Below are 13816 nucleotides of genomic sequence, written 5' to 3' on the forward strand. Positions count from 1 at the left end.
AGCATCACGAGTACAAAAATAGCAGGTGGTCACAAAACAGTTGTGGTGGGAGAGTGCGAGTGCATCACACAAGCTCTCCCTGTCCCCTGGCACCACCAAGCACAGCTGGCAAGAGCTGTAGTGCAGTGGGGACAACCCACAGCCAGATCCCCATCTGTAGATGCTTCACCCTTCCTCTCTGCCTACAGGGCTTACCAGGTGGAGAGAAAATGTGCAAAGAGCTAGGGAATGTGAAGAGGGGAAAAAAATGCATGCTCACTGCAATTGCCAAGCAATTAGCATTTCTGCTTTCTGGAGAGGCTGCTTGGTGCTCGGAGCTTGGCTGGGCTGCCTGCAGAGCATGGGGCACACACTCACAGCCAGCGTGATTTTGTGGCCAGAGGCTGCTTAGCAGTGCCTTTTATTATTTTTTTTTTTTTTTCCTCTGTCAGGGCTTTTAAAGCACAGAAGCTTTCTCTGCTCTGCTATTGCTTTTATTAGGTGGTAAATGCCAGCCAATGTGCTGTAAATAATGTGACAATCAGTTTTCATAATTGCTAGCATCTCTACCTCTCCATCTCAATCTATCTAAACTTAGCTCTTCTGAAGGTTTAGTCTTTGGTTGCAAAATCAGCCCCAAATCAGGACACTAATGCTCTCAGGGATCCTTTGGGCTTAGCCAATGCTTTTCCTTCCATTTCTTCTTCTAAATCTCCCAAAAACATTGTCCCACGTGTCAGCCCTTTGACCGAGCTCAGGCTGCCTACCCTGAACTCCTCAGATATCCCCTCTATGCTGTCTATGTGCTTGAGGAGTGCAGGATATTCCCAGCAGACATGAAACATCTAGGCTGATTCAGAGAAATGTAACAGGGAGAGACAGGACAGAGAGACACACAGAGGGAAAGGGAACATGTATGCCTTGAGAGGTGGTGGAGGAAAACAAGTGGAGAAGAAGTGAAATGTGGTGCAGCTTAGTGAGCAAGGGAGGAGGCACAGCAAGAAGAAGCTGTAACGATGGCAGAGCTGTAGGCACTGCAAGTACTACCTGATCCTCCTACCATCTGGCCTGCGTGCTTTCTCCTGCCCTGAACAAGTGGATGTTCTAGCTTTTAAAATCCTACACACAGATAATATGTAGTCTTGGAGTGGAGGCAGAGGATCTAGCTGTCCCACACCCCAAAAAGCCAGGGCCAGGCCTAGGGTGGTTGTCAGGCTCAGCTTGCTCCCGCTGAGCCTGCAGACCATGCTCTTGAGTAGTTAATGGTGTTCAAGTACCATCTTATTTTTGTGTCCTAGGTCTTAATGATTAGCAAGGACAATACAGTAGCAAAGCACATGTTTACTTCCCCATCTCCATTCTTGGTCCCTTGTTCATCATACACATTTATGTAAAATATTTTGCAGTAGAATGAAGGACCTGTGTGAAACAGAGAGGAGAGCAGGGACTCCCTAGCCCGCCGTCTGCTCTCCCCACTATGTTTTGCTTTAATGCTGGCACAATGGGTGGGGTAATATAAGCTCAATTATTTCATGTACTTTTCTCTGCAAGTTAGCCTGATGCAGCGCATGATCAAAAGCAATTCTGCAAAAGCACTGAGGGCTTGCTCTCATTTTGCTGTGCCTAACATGCTGCCTGGGGAAAGAACGCCTTGCATATACATGTGTAAGTTTGTCAGGCTGTGACCTCTGAGGAGTGAAGAAGAGGCTCAAGTCAGTCTGCAGACACTGCTGTGATTGTTGATTTTGAGATTATTGCCCAAGGAGCAACAAGGGATGGGGTCCCAGCATGCCTGTTGCCATGCAGACACGAGGTTGGAAGAGCATTTACTCTGTCACTAGTGAAGACGTTAGTACTCTGTGCAGGCATGGGAAGACTGTGAGAGTGGTAAATGGTATGCTAATTGCAGACAAGCTTTCTGGTGGTAGGAAAGACCTGGTTAGAAATGGATTAGTTTCATGAAAGCTGAAGGAAAAGATGGAGATGAAGCCTGAAGGTGACGAGGCAGTGAGAGACTTGAATTCAGCAGTGCTTGGTGATGAAACAGATTTTTTTGAGTGTGTGTGTAAATTCAGCCGCAATTCAGCAGAGAAGCTCATTTGGTTTGTTCCTAGGTAAGAACACATAAATATCTCTGCCATAAACAGTGGCCAGCCCAGCTGCTTGGCTGATGAAAAGACAGAAGATTGTGTGGGCTTGCTCCTTCCCAGCCCTTCAAGCACTCTGCAGAGGTGAGGGTGTTTGCCTGGGGAGTCTGGGGACTGAGACACCCAACTCCAATGCACCTGCCTTTTCCTTTTGCTGATGCTTTCTTCCTTCTGTGTTGTTTTTGTTTTTTTGTTTTTTTGTTTTTTCTTCCTTGCAGCTAGAGCAGACAGGAGCTCAGATGTTTCCATAGCCCATTTGCCTTCTTTCTGTGACTTTCAACCCAAAAGAAGAGAGCATCTTGATCCAAGCAAATGGGCAGGAGTTGCCTCTCTTTTGGGGAGGAATTTTACCATGCTTTTCTTAAAAAAAAACCCAAACCCACAGCACATTGCTGCGGTGCTATTTTGTGATGCAGAGCCTCAGAGCCAAAAGGGCACACAAACAAATGTGTGTTAGGAGTGGCTGGGGGCGATGGGGCAGGCTTGGGCAATTTTTCATAGGTGAAAGACAAGCGTTCCCTCCTCAACATGCAATTCGCTGCAGTGCAGAGGGCCAGCACAAAACTTACACATCATGTCAGCCCCACTTTAAAGGTCATTTATTGTGGAAATGGTCCTTGTGCTAGTTCTCTGAGCAGGGATGAATATTAGTCTTGGTGCAGAGCATTGCTCACAGGATGCCCAGCTTAGAAAAATTAAACATTGTGGTTTTCTATGAGCCTTCTCAGTGCAAATCTTTTCACTCGCCTCATAAAAATTATCCATATAGTCTTATTTTAAGTAAGAAAAATTTAATTCTCCCTGCCTTCCCTCTTCTTCCTACCTCAACACTGTTTCTTCAGAGCTTGCCACCATTAAAAAAGGGATAAAGCCTTCAAAAGTCTCACTAGGACTTTCTCCTCAGACAGCCACCTTCTCTTTTCCAGCTGAAGAGCCCAGGACATTGAAGATTGTGCTCTAATACCATCTGATTTCTGGGTGTAACCTTAAGAAAATTGTTCTACTTCTAAAATACGGCAAAAACTCCTAAATGCATTTTGTTTGCCTGGATGCCATCCCGCCCGCCCTCATTTATGATTCTGCTCACTCTACTAACAGTGAGTGCTTCTCCAGGACCACCCCTCAAAAGCCTTTTTATTCTGGTGGTCTTTTGGGATGGGGAGAAAACTATAGGAGAAAGGCTCTGTGGGAAACTAGCCTTTGTGTGAGTATTGATTAAAATAGGGCAGATGATCATCTTGTCCCATGCAGAACCATAACCCCTTCACCCAGGTAGTTTCCTGAGACTCCAAGGATGCTAAAAATCAAAGTCTTCTGCTGAGAGTGAGGAAATTGTGGAGATCGAAAGAACCTGATGAGCAAAGCAGTTGTGCATTATGCAAACAGCCCCAGCTTGCTCACAGCCTTAGGCATTACCATCTGTGTCTGCTAGGCAGGAGGATGCCAGACAGAGCACTGGCATTGTCTCTCACCTTTTGAAAAGATCTTTAATTATGAAAGAAGTAACCAGAAGCTGCTTGGGCTACAACTCACACGGGACCCTTTACAGAGAGAAAATAAATGCATTTGTCAATTATTCCTAAAGAGGAAACAAACAAAAGGATTCCTGGACACATATTTTCCAGAAATTAGGTCAGACCTAATTAGTTGCATAATTAGTTGCCTGATTACCTAACTGGTTAACTGTTAGTGATCTTTTTTAACTTACTTATGGTGACAAATGCATGCATGAACGCATGTTGCACAGGAGAGATTCTTTACAGAATGCAGGTCTGACACAGTGTATTTGGGGACACAGCTTAGGCGTGGTGATGCTGCAAATTGCATTTACATATGCTGTGATTTGGCCTTCAAGTCCCCTTTGAGCTCCTTAAGCAGCAGCAAGGCTGTTCTGAATGCGGGTCATCTTCTTCCTCCCCAATTTCACATGACTTGACAGATGGTCCTCCTCTTGGACAAAAGCAAATGTCTTCTGTTGGCACTGGTGAACATCAAAGTGGGACTAGCACCTACAGTTACAGCAGCCAGAATGGGAGGTCTCTTTTGAGGATCTGAGAATGATGATGCTTGTCTGGTTAACAGGTGAATGAGGAACAGCAAAACCAAGACCCATGGTGCTACTGAGCTGGTGCCTTCATTAGCGGTATGCTGTAGGACAGGCGCTGAAGCCGAGCACTAATTACCATGGTGTTAAATGCATGGAAAAATATTCTGTAGGCAGAGTGTTACCATGAAGTAAGTAACACCTTTATGGGAAAAAATAGAATGTGGATGCCTTGAAAGCTTTTTCAGTGACTAATGAGTGTTTCAGTTGTGAGTCTGGTGGGATCATGCAAAGAGATGCCACCATCCACGGGAAGAAGAAAAGTTGTACTAAAAGCAGCAATGTGGGCAGCGATGATCATTGAAGGAGGAGAGAACAAGTAGTCCACGAGAAAGGTAATTTTGGGTAGTAGGAGAAGCTGAAGTTGCTGGAAAAAAATCCCAAACCTTGGTTAGTTTTAACATGGTTGAAAAGACACTGTTATGGATATGCTACCTCTAGAAAAATTCCATTTCAACTCAATTTTTTGCCTAGTCTAGTAAAGTTAGATCTGCTGAGGAACAGTCTATTAGCACAGGTATAGTACTGAGTAAACTCACTGTTCCTGGTGCCCTTGCTAACTTGGTGTTTTGGCAAGGTTTGATGCCACGTAGACATACACAGACCCCACAATACAGAGAATTATGTCTTAGTACACACCTCGATGCAGGGATGAAAAAAGGGAGAAAGGCTTTGGGCTTTACCTTGTTATGGGTTCAAGCAGTCCTTGGAGCATGTGGGGATCATTTAAAAGATGCTGTAATTTGCCTTTTTTTGTTTGTTTGTTTGTTTGTTTTGTTTTGATGACCTATTTTATCCATATTTTTTTCCTCTCCCATCCTTCCTCCATGGTACTTAGGAATGCCTTATGCCACCGTGACAGCTGTGGGACAAGGCAAATATGCAGCTGGCAATGTGGGGAAGGAAAACTCTCAATTGCCTATGTGAAAATAAGATTTTTTTCCCCCACCAAACACCAGGGAATGTGCAGAGGCAGGGAGATGGGTCTGTGCATTTCACATTGATTTATTAAAGTCAGTTGGCTCGGTGACTGTTTCAAAGCAGAATGTTTTAGGCTTGGGAAAGGGCCAGTTATCCTCACAACCGTCACTCAGACCAATAACCAAAATGGGGGACAGAAACTGGAAGGCAGCATAAGAAGACATATGCACCTCAGTACTCAGAGAACAATGAGTAGACTTCTGATCTCCCAACTGCTGATCTCTGAAGAAATATTTTGAAGGTATGTGTATTCTATTAATAAATGACTGCAGGTAAAAGAGCACTTCCAAGCACTCATCATCGAAAGGATCAAGATGGATTAAAGCTGAGGCCACAAAGAGGCAAGAGTACAGAAAGTCCAAGGGGCATATACCTGTCCGTACAGCATAGACAAGAAAAGCAAAAGAAACTGGGAAGATTTAAAGCTAATTGGGCATTTGTAGCTCACAAGCAATACACAGAATTGCAATGCAAAGGTGACTGGTGAAGGTGCAGTGTGGAGTCTGGATGATCCCTAAAGGAGCTGCTCTCCCTTTTTCTGGAAATAGATTATGCACAGCTATTTATATCAATTGTTTGCCTTTTTTTTTTTTTTTTTAATTACAGTTCTTTGACAATGAAATAAAAACCCATGACTTGACCTTCCTTTTGTTATCTCTCCATAGGGTTTTCCCATGCATATTTTGATTGCCTGTTCCCTGGGAATTATACTTGAACCAAAATAACCCCTTTAATGCAGAATTTTAACACTGGATATTAGAATGACTCAACAGAAAAGCCCATATTGCTCAGTTCTGCCCTGCAATCTTCCACCCACTCATAAATACAACATATTCCCATCTGTGCACTGCTCCCATTGTGATCTTGCTAATTTTTCTTGTTCTTTTCTGGTGTGTGTACAACCTGGTGCATGTGTCCAGATTGGGGTAACAAGGATCCATGTAACATATGGCAAAGTCTGCATGAGAGAGAAAAGAAAATACAATATTTTAGTTATAACAAGGGTAAGCGAAGTATTAATCTAATATGTTGAATCTGGAAACATATTTTCGTCTCCCCCAGCATCATTTATCTTGGAAAAACCAATGCTTTACAAAAAGTTTTTGATGGACTTTGGAGGGGGGGGGGTGAGGGTGAGCAAAAGGTCCTCTGCAGTTTCTTAATGCTTGAAATCCATTCCTGAGTACTTTCATCCCTAATTAAAGGTCACCTACTGGTTCGAGAACAACTGTTAATGAAGAGTTTAATTATCCAGATGACAGCTATAAAATCCTACTCCTGTGCTTGAATATTTTAAAGCAACAAGGCCCAGATTTTCAAATATGTGCTTGTAATCAAGTACTGAGACCAAAAACTCACTCTGAAGAAGAGTGTGTATGTGCAATTCACATTTGCATACACAATGGGAGATTACACATGCCCATATTAAAGATGCAAATCTGTGAGGAGGTTTGTATGTGCTTATTTGACCGTTTGAACCAGACCCACCTTTCTTTTCTCTTCTTTCATTCAGGGAGGGGGAGGGATGTTTAAATTATTCCTTAAGGATAAATCATTTCACATTATTAACTCTTCTTAACAACAAAGCTGCATAAATTAAATGTAAGATTATCTGCTGCGTCCTCAGTGGAATGATTAGGAGGGAATCTACAGGAAAGAAATGTGGCCAAATTATTTGAAGACTTGCTAAATGGGATGCAAATCCTCATCTTGTATTCTTAACAAGCTCAAACGTAGACCTGCCTTCTAATGAGCAAACCCTGAGTGGCATATCTGTGCAACCCCCAGAACAACATAGTAAAGAAAATGGCTCATGCTTCATTTTCTCTACTGAGTCATGGTTTTGCTTTTATTGATGACTTTGACCAGCTGCTCCAATTACCCTTACCTGTGGTGGCAATTTTCATGATGCAGCCTTTAGTCCGCCAAGCCAAAGTGGCCCTCATTTCTCACTTCTTATCACAATATCAGATATGGCTTGCTTGGGGAGGTCAGGTAAGGGTTCCCTACAAGGTACATGCCTGAAAGAATGATGCTTCTATCAAGCGGATGAAGAAGTTGTTTATTGCGTCCTCACTTCTAGCACCGTCTCTTTATGACACTCTAATCATGGCACCATAAGAGCAACCACAGTCATAACTCTTTAACTGGGTGTTTTCTGGGAACTGGTTGATACTGAAATGCAAGAGCCATGTAAAGGTAGGGAGACAAAACAGAAATTATTACAATATTGCCTAAGTTATCTGTTTAAGAGGTTTTAAACATACCTTTCTGTGCTTTGTTAACTCACCAGGAGGCTACGGGAGGGTTTGCTTTGCATAATGAGTCTCTCATCAGCTGAGTTTCATCCATAGGTCACAGTGACCTGACTGTGGAGGCTGTGCAACGTAAATGGAGCTCTCCAGATAAGCAGTAACATTTACTGCATACTTTGTCAGCATATCTCTGGCCGTACACTTGTTCTCAAGGCACTTTGTTTTGATATTGGTTTTATTAAAACAGGTTTCAGAAAGGGAAATGTAAAACAGTTTAAAGATTACACACATAAAGATGTTGTTCAGTGCTGAGACCATCTACACCAGACACCAGCAGGCTTTTCTTGCATTACAAGCACGAACAAAATGTCTCTTGATTTTTTTTTTTTCTTATATTGCTTTCTTCAAAGGAAAAACATTGCTTTAAAAAATTGCTATAAGCAGACCAGTGTCCCACATAGGGAAATATACAGGTCCTACAAAGCCCCTCACAATTTGGAAGATGATTAAAATTAAAATCCAAAGAACAGTGAAAACCAAAGAGATCTGAGCACTACAAGAAGGAGGTTTTTATCTTGGCAACCATCCAGTCAGCCTCCCAGCATTGGAGCTGTTAGCACAGCCTAAGCTGCCACTGGATCTCCTGTGCAGCAGGTGTGGGCAGGATGATGTGCCTCAAACATTTCTGTGCTGTCCTCCTGCTAGGGAGAAGGCAAGGTGTCCAGTTGTGCAGACTCTACTTGCTCTTCAAGTATCATCCCTTGTCTCCTCTGGAGGAAGAGTTATGAGGTAGATGGCTCTGACCACAAAACACAGTCCTGCAAGATCTCTTTTCAGTGGTGTTTATTTATAAACCATATTTAACTGAATCCTGGTGTTGCAAATGTCTGGGTGACGGTTTTGTATGAAGTAGATGAGCTGTACCAAGCTCATGTGCCTTAGTAGCTATGAGACAATTTACAAGACTGACTTCTAGACTTCATCTGTGCTTTTCTGAAGTGCCCAATTTCATCCTATTGCCTTTATAAATGCTCAGCACCCAGCCAAAAAAAAGGTGACACACTACAAGAATTTGCGTTATTTACCAACAAAAATGGGTCAGTGTTTGCCAAAAGCACCCTCATTTTTTGACTAAAAGTAGATTCAGAAGCCTTCTTAAAATTCACTTAGAATGTTTGTCATTTTGGAATATCATCATTTGTACGCTTCTATCAGGATGGGTTTTAATGGCTGCACACCAGTACTCTATATGACAGAGAATCACCATATCATAGAATAGATTTGGTTAGAAATGTAAAGCATTTGTGAATAAATGATTCCTCTGTGTAGTCAGAAGAGTTTCCCAGAGATGAACTCTTTCCTGTTTTGCTCTCTCATTATTCCTTCTCCTGGATCTTGGAGGGACTGTTACTTGTGTTGAGTAATGAAATTCTGGCCCCTCCCCCCAAAAGATACCATCTTTGATCTCCCCTGTTTTATGCTCTAGGGAGCTGATACTTCCTTCCCTGGCCAGGAATGAATGAATAATCATCTCCTATGGTTATTCACATCAGGTTCAAATGCTGAATTGGGAAGCTGATGACAGGGGAAATTATGGATAGAAGCAGCACGAATTGCTACTGAAATTTTAGGAGTTGTATGCGGGAAATATTCAAGGCACATAAAACATCACATTTAACTATGAAGACTCAAAAGATTTATAATCTATAGGGCAAACCCATGAACTGTTTGTGAGGTGGAAGTGAAACTCAGACTCCTGACCTGGCGTTTTCTTCATACCCATATACCCCCAAACAGACACACAATCAGCATGAGAATATCCTACCCAACTGTAAATTTTTGATGTGATTTAAAATTATTAACCTTCAAAAGTTTGCTATTCAAATAATGTAAAACAATCTGTATTTTCATTAAGAGGGTTGTGGTTTCTTTTGGTGTGGTTTTTTTTTTTTTTTGTTTGTTTGTTTGTTTGTTTTTTTTTAATTGTTATGGTTGAAAAGAACCTTTAAGACCAAGCCCAACCATTACCTTTCTCTACCAGGCCACTTCTACAACATACCCCTTTTTAATACAGCTTTTAAATACATCAAGGGATGGTGATTCAACCACTTCCAGGGGAAGCCTGTTCCAGTCCTTGATAACCCTTTCTGTGTAAAAGTTCTTCCTAATGTCTAACCTGAACCTCCCCTGGCATAACTTAACACCATTACCTTTTGTCCTGTCTGTTGTGGCTTGTAAGAAGAGGCAAACACCCACCTCCCTAAAACCTCCTTTCAGGTAGTTGTAGAGTGATAAAGTCTCCCCCCCAGCCTTCTGTTCTTTAGGCTAAACAACCCCAGTTCTCTCAGCTGCTCCTCTTAAGACTTATCCTCAAGACCCTTCACCAGCCTTGTTCTCTGCACCCTTTCCAGAAAAAAAAAAAAAAGTCCTTTTTTAACTGTGGTGCCCAAAACTGAACACAGAACTCAAGATGTGGCCTCACCATTGCTGAGCACAGTGGGACAATCACTTCTCTAGTCCTGCTGACTACACTATGCCTAATACAAACCAGAATGCCATTGGCCTTTTGGCCACGGGGGCACACTGCTGGCTCATGTTCAGCCAGCTGACAATCAACACCCCCAGGTCCCTTTCTGCTGAGCAGCTTTCCAGCCACTCCTCCCCAGGTCTAGAGCTGTGCATGGGGTTGCTGTGTCTCAAGTGCACAACTCATCGCTGGGCCTTGTTAAAAGTCATACAATTGACCATGGCCCATCTGTCCAGGTCCTTCTGAAGGGCCTCCCTACCCTCAAGCAGATCAACATAGCCACCTAACTTGGTGTCATCTTCAAGCTTACTGAGGGTGCTCTCAATCTCTGCATCAAGTAAAGATGTTAAAGAGGAGTGGTCCCAGCACTGAGCCCTGGGGAACACCACAGTATTTTGATGAGAATGCTGTAGGGCACAGTATCAAAGGCTTTACTGAAGTAGAGATAAACAACATCCACAGCCTTTCCCTCATCCACCAAGTGGGTCACCTTGTCAGAAACGGAGATGAAGTTTGTTAAGCAGGACCTGCCCTTCATGAACCCATGCTGACTGGGCCTGATGGCCTGGATGCCCTGTAAATATTGTGTTATGGTGCTTAAGACGATCTGCTCCATGACCTTCCCTGGCACTGAGGTTAGACTGACAGGTCTGTAGTTCCCTGGATCCTCTTCCTGCCCTTCTTGTAAATGGACATCACATTAGCCAGTCTCCAGTCCATTGGGACCTCCTCAGTTAGTCAGGACTTCTGGTAAATCACGAGGAATGGCTTAGTAAACACATCAGCCAACTCCTTCAGCACACTTGGATGTAACCCGTCTGGCCCCATAGACTTGTGTATGTCTAGGTGGTGCAGCAGGTCACTAACCATCTCCTCTTGTATTATGGTGAAGTGCTGGGATCTAAACCCCAAGCCCTGAATCAAGGTTGACGTATGGATGATGCCCATGACCAGGCAGGAGAGATCTTCCTCTTGGTTTTCTTTCAAGACTTGGCCAGCCTTGGGTGAAAAACAATTAGGAAATTAACACCAGGTGCCCTGCCTTTAAAGCTAACATTAAGTGTCCCACCTCTAAAGTTAATAGTATAAAAGCTGTATAATGTGTTTAATATGTAGTGGGTGTATTGTGTAGGGTTTTCCTGCTATTGAAAGGGCTCCTTGACTGTCCATGGCAAATAGAGTTTCCAGCAATGGTGGGACAGACATTTGAGAGTGGGACAGGATGAGAAGTCCTGTGTATAATGGTACTTTTCTTTGGCAGTTACTATAGTACTGCTTCCTTTGTTGCATCATGCACCATGAGTAAATATATTGATATGTTTATCCCTCCTGTTGTTAATCACATAATATCCTTCCTGTATTCTTTGGAGTGGGATGGTACAACCTTTCCTGTATATATCCTGCTAATGGCAATATCCTTCCTACTGGGACATGCAGTCAGCAAAAGAAAATCGGTGTCATGGAGAGCCCTGTCCAAAATTCCTGACTTGGGACACCCTCTGTATAGTTTGCTGGCTCTTGAATGGGCCAGGATTGCTGGACCATGCGAACAATGGGGCAGGCAATTGGCAGATGCTGAACCTTGGGATGTATTAAATACTCTTCAGAAATTATGGTATGGAAAAGGAGAGGATGCTGTCAGCTCTGGAAGGTGGGGATGTATTTTGCTGACTGCATATAGGAAGCAGCGTCAACTGAAAGAACAATTATCAGAACACTCCCATAGGGAGCACCAGCCAAATGACCTACAGAATTAGGTTGTAACATTACAGTGCTTAAATAAGCTGCTGGCTGATAAGCCGGGTATTTGCAAGACTATACCTGAAAAAGCTGCAGTGAGAGTTGCCCACTATAACTATATGAATAGGAGGGGGCAAGTTACTCAGAGAAAGGTTCACTCAGCAATGATATAGGAAGGTGAAGATGTCTGGTACTCTGCAGATTCTGGTGAAGATGATTCCTCAGGTGAGTCTGTGGATGTAAGACCAGTGTACAGGCAAAAGTTAGAATTAGATGAGAACAGGTGCCTGGTGAGAAAAGATGCACTGAAAGCTTATACACAACACGAGGTAAATGACATCACTGAGAGATTTAAACGACGGCCAGGAGAGCCCCTGCTTTCATGGATGGTGTGCCTATATGATCAGGGAGCATCAGGGGTTATTCTTGAATAGGCAGACTCCAGAAAATTTGTAATGCTGAGTTACAATACTTTTGTGCAAGAAGCATTTCAAAATGACAATCAAATGACTAATTTGATTTAACTGGAGAATGCCTGGCCAGGATCAAGCTGGCTGTGGTGCACTCTGTGGGCTGGAATACAATGACTGAAGGCAGAAGGGATGAAACTAGTTTTTTTTTGTTGTCTGAGCTGATTCTTTGGTGCAACTTGGATTATCTGCCTCTATGAGAAATGCCATACCTAAAACTGCTCCACCAGCATATAAACATAAAATGATGATACTCCTATTTAGCAAGATGGGGAACTTCCTTTAGAGAAGTAATTGATAAAATACAACAGCTGGGGGATCTTGGAGCATGGGGCCACTGGGAGAGTGAAGAAAATCGAGACACCAAGTATCAGTTGGGCCCCTGGGAGACAACAGGAGATTGAGAGCAGGACAGGACAAGAGTTATGTATGTAACTATGCTTTTCTTTGACAGTTACGGTGGTGATTTCTGTGTGGTTGGAGTTGGACTGTTGACCTCATTTCTAGCTCAGCTTACACCTTCCTCTGCTACATTATAGACCATGAGTGAATATATTGATTTGTTTATCCCTCCTAATCACATCATAATTTTCCTCTATTCTTTGAAGCGGGAAGTCTGGCCTGTATGTTTACTGCTAATGGCCTTATCTCTCATAATGGGCCATGCAGTCAGCAAAAGATATGGAGGCCACCTCTTGCTCCCCATCCCTGCTTTCTAGCTCAAGGGATTGGCTCAAGGGCATCTGGTAAGGTGGGGCAGACACTGGGCAGACATGCCTGCAGTGACTGTTGCACTGGGCAGGAGCTTCTTGGCATTGTCCTCTGTCCTCCAAGTCACCACATGCTATTAGGCAGAGAGAGGAGTGGGAGTTCTCTGTAGCAGGTGCCCTGTCTACCTGCTGGGTGTCTGTCATTGGAGTCAGGGTATGATTCCAAGTGTCTCTGTCTCTCATTCCCTGGTGGCCCTCAACCTGCTTACCTCCTCCCTTTTGTCCATTGCCAAGTGAAGCAGCTCTACCTGGGCACACCATCCGCAGGCATGCTCACCGCTGCCATCCAACACCGGTGTAAGAGCTGGGCACACCCTGCAGCCCAGCACCTGGGTGGCAGCATGTTCCCATGAGTGTTCTGTCTGAGAAGCTACATGAGATCTTGTATGTGAAGGACAGAGGGATGCCATGGTCTTCTGCTGAATGGTTACCATTGTTCTCTGGCTGACTTTACAGGATCTCAGAGCCCTGCCGCACCCTGTTAGCTGGTTTGCTTGCCTGCTCAGGGAGCTTGCCCTTGCCCTGCTGCTCCCAGGTAACACCCTGTGTGACGCCCACTTGCTGCGGGTTTGCTCAGTGTGCAGCAACTTTCATTTTCTTTCAGGTCTTTCAATCTGGACCATCATCTGATAATGTTCACATGAAAGAATTTTTTTTAGAAGGGAAGGGGAAAGAGGACTTTTAAGATTTCACAAAAACTTTTGTTCAGGTTTTCAAAAGTCATGTCTGGCTCTGTCATCCTTTACACAGCCCAGACAGCACAAAGCACTAATACTGCTGTATGGCAAACGTGCCTCAGGTATGATGCTAGTGTAGCCCATTGGCCCATCTTGCCACACTCAG

This window comes from Merops nubicus, unplaced genomic scaffold, assembly GCF_000691845.1.
Source record: "Merops nubicus isolate BGI_N331 unplaced genomic scaffold, ASM69184v1 scaffold593, whole genome shotgun sequence".
NCBI classification, from domain to species: Eukaryota; Metazoa; Chordata; class Aves; order Coraciiformes; family Meropidae; genus Merops; species Merops nubicus.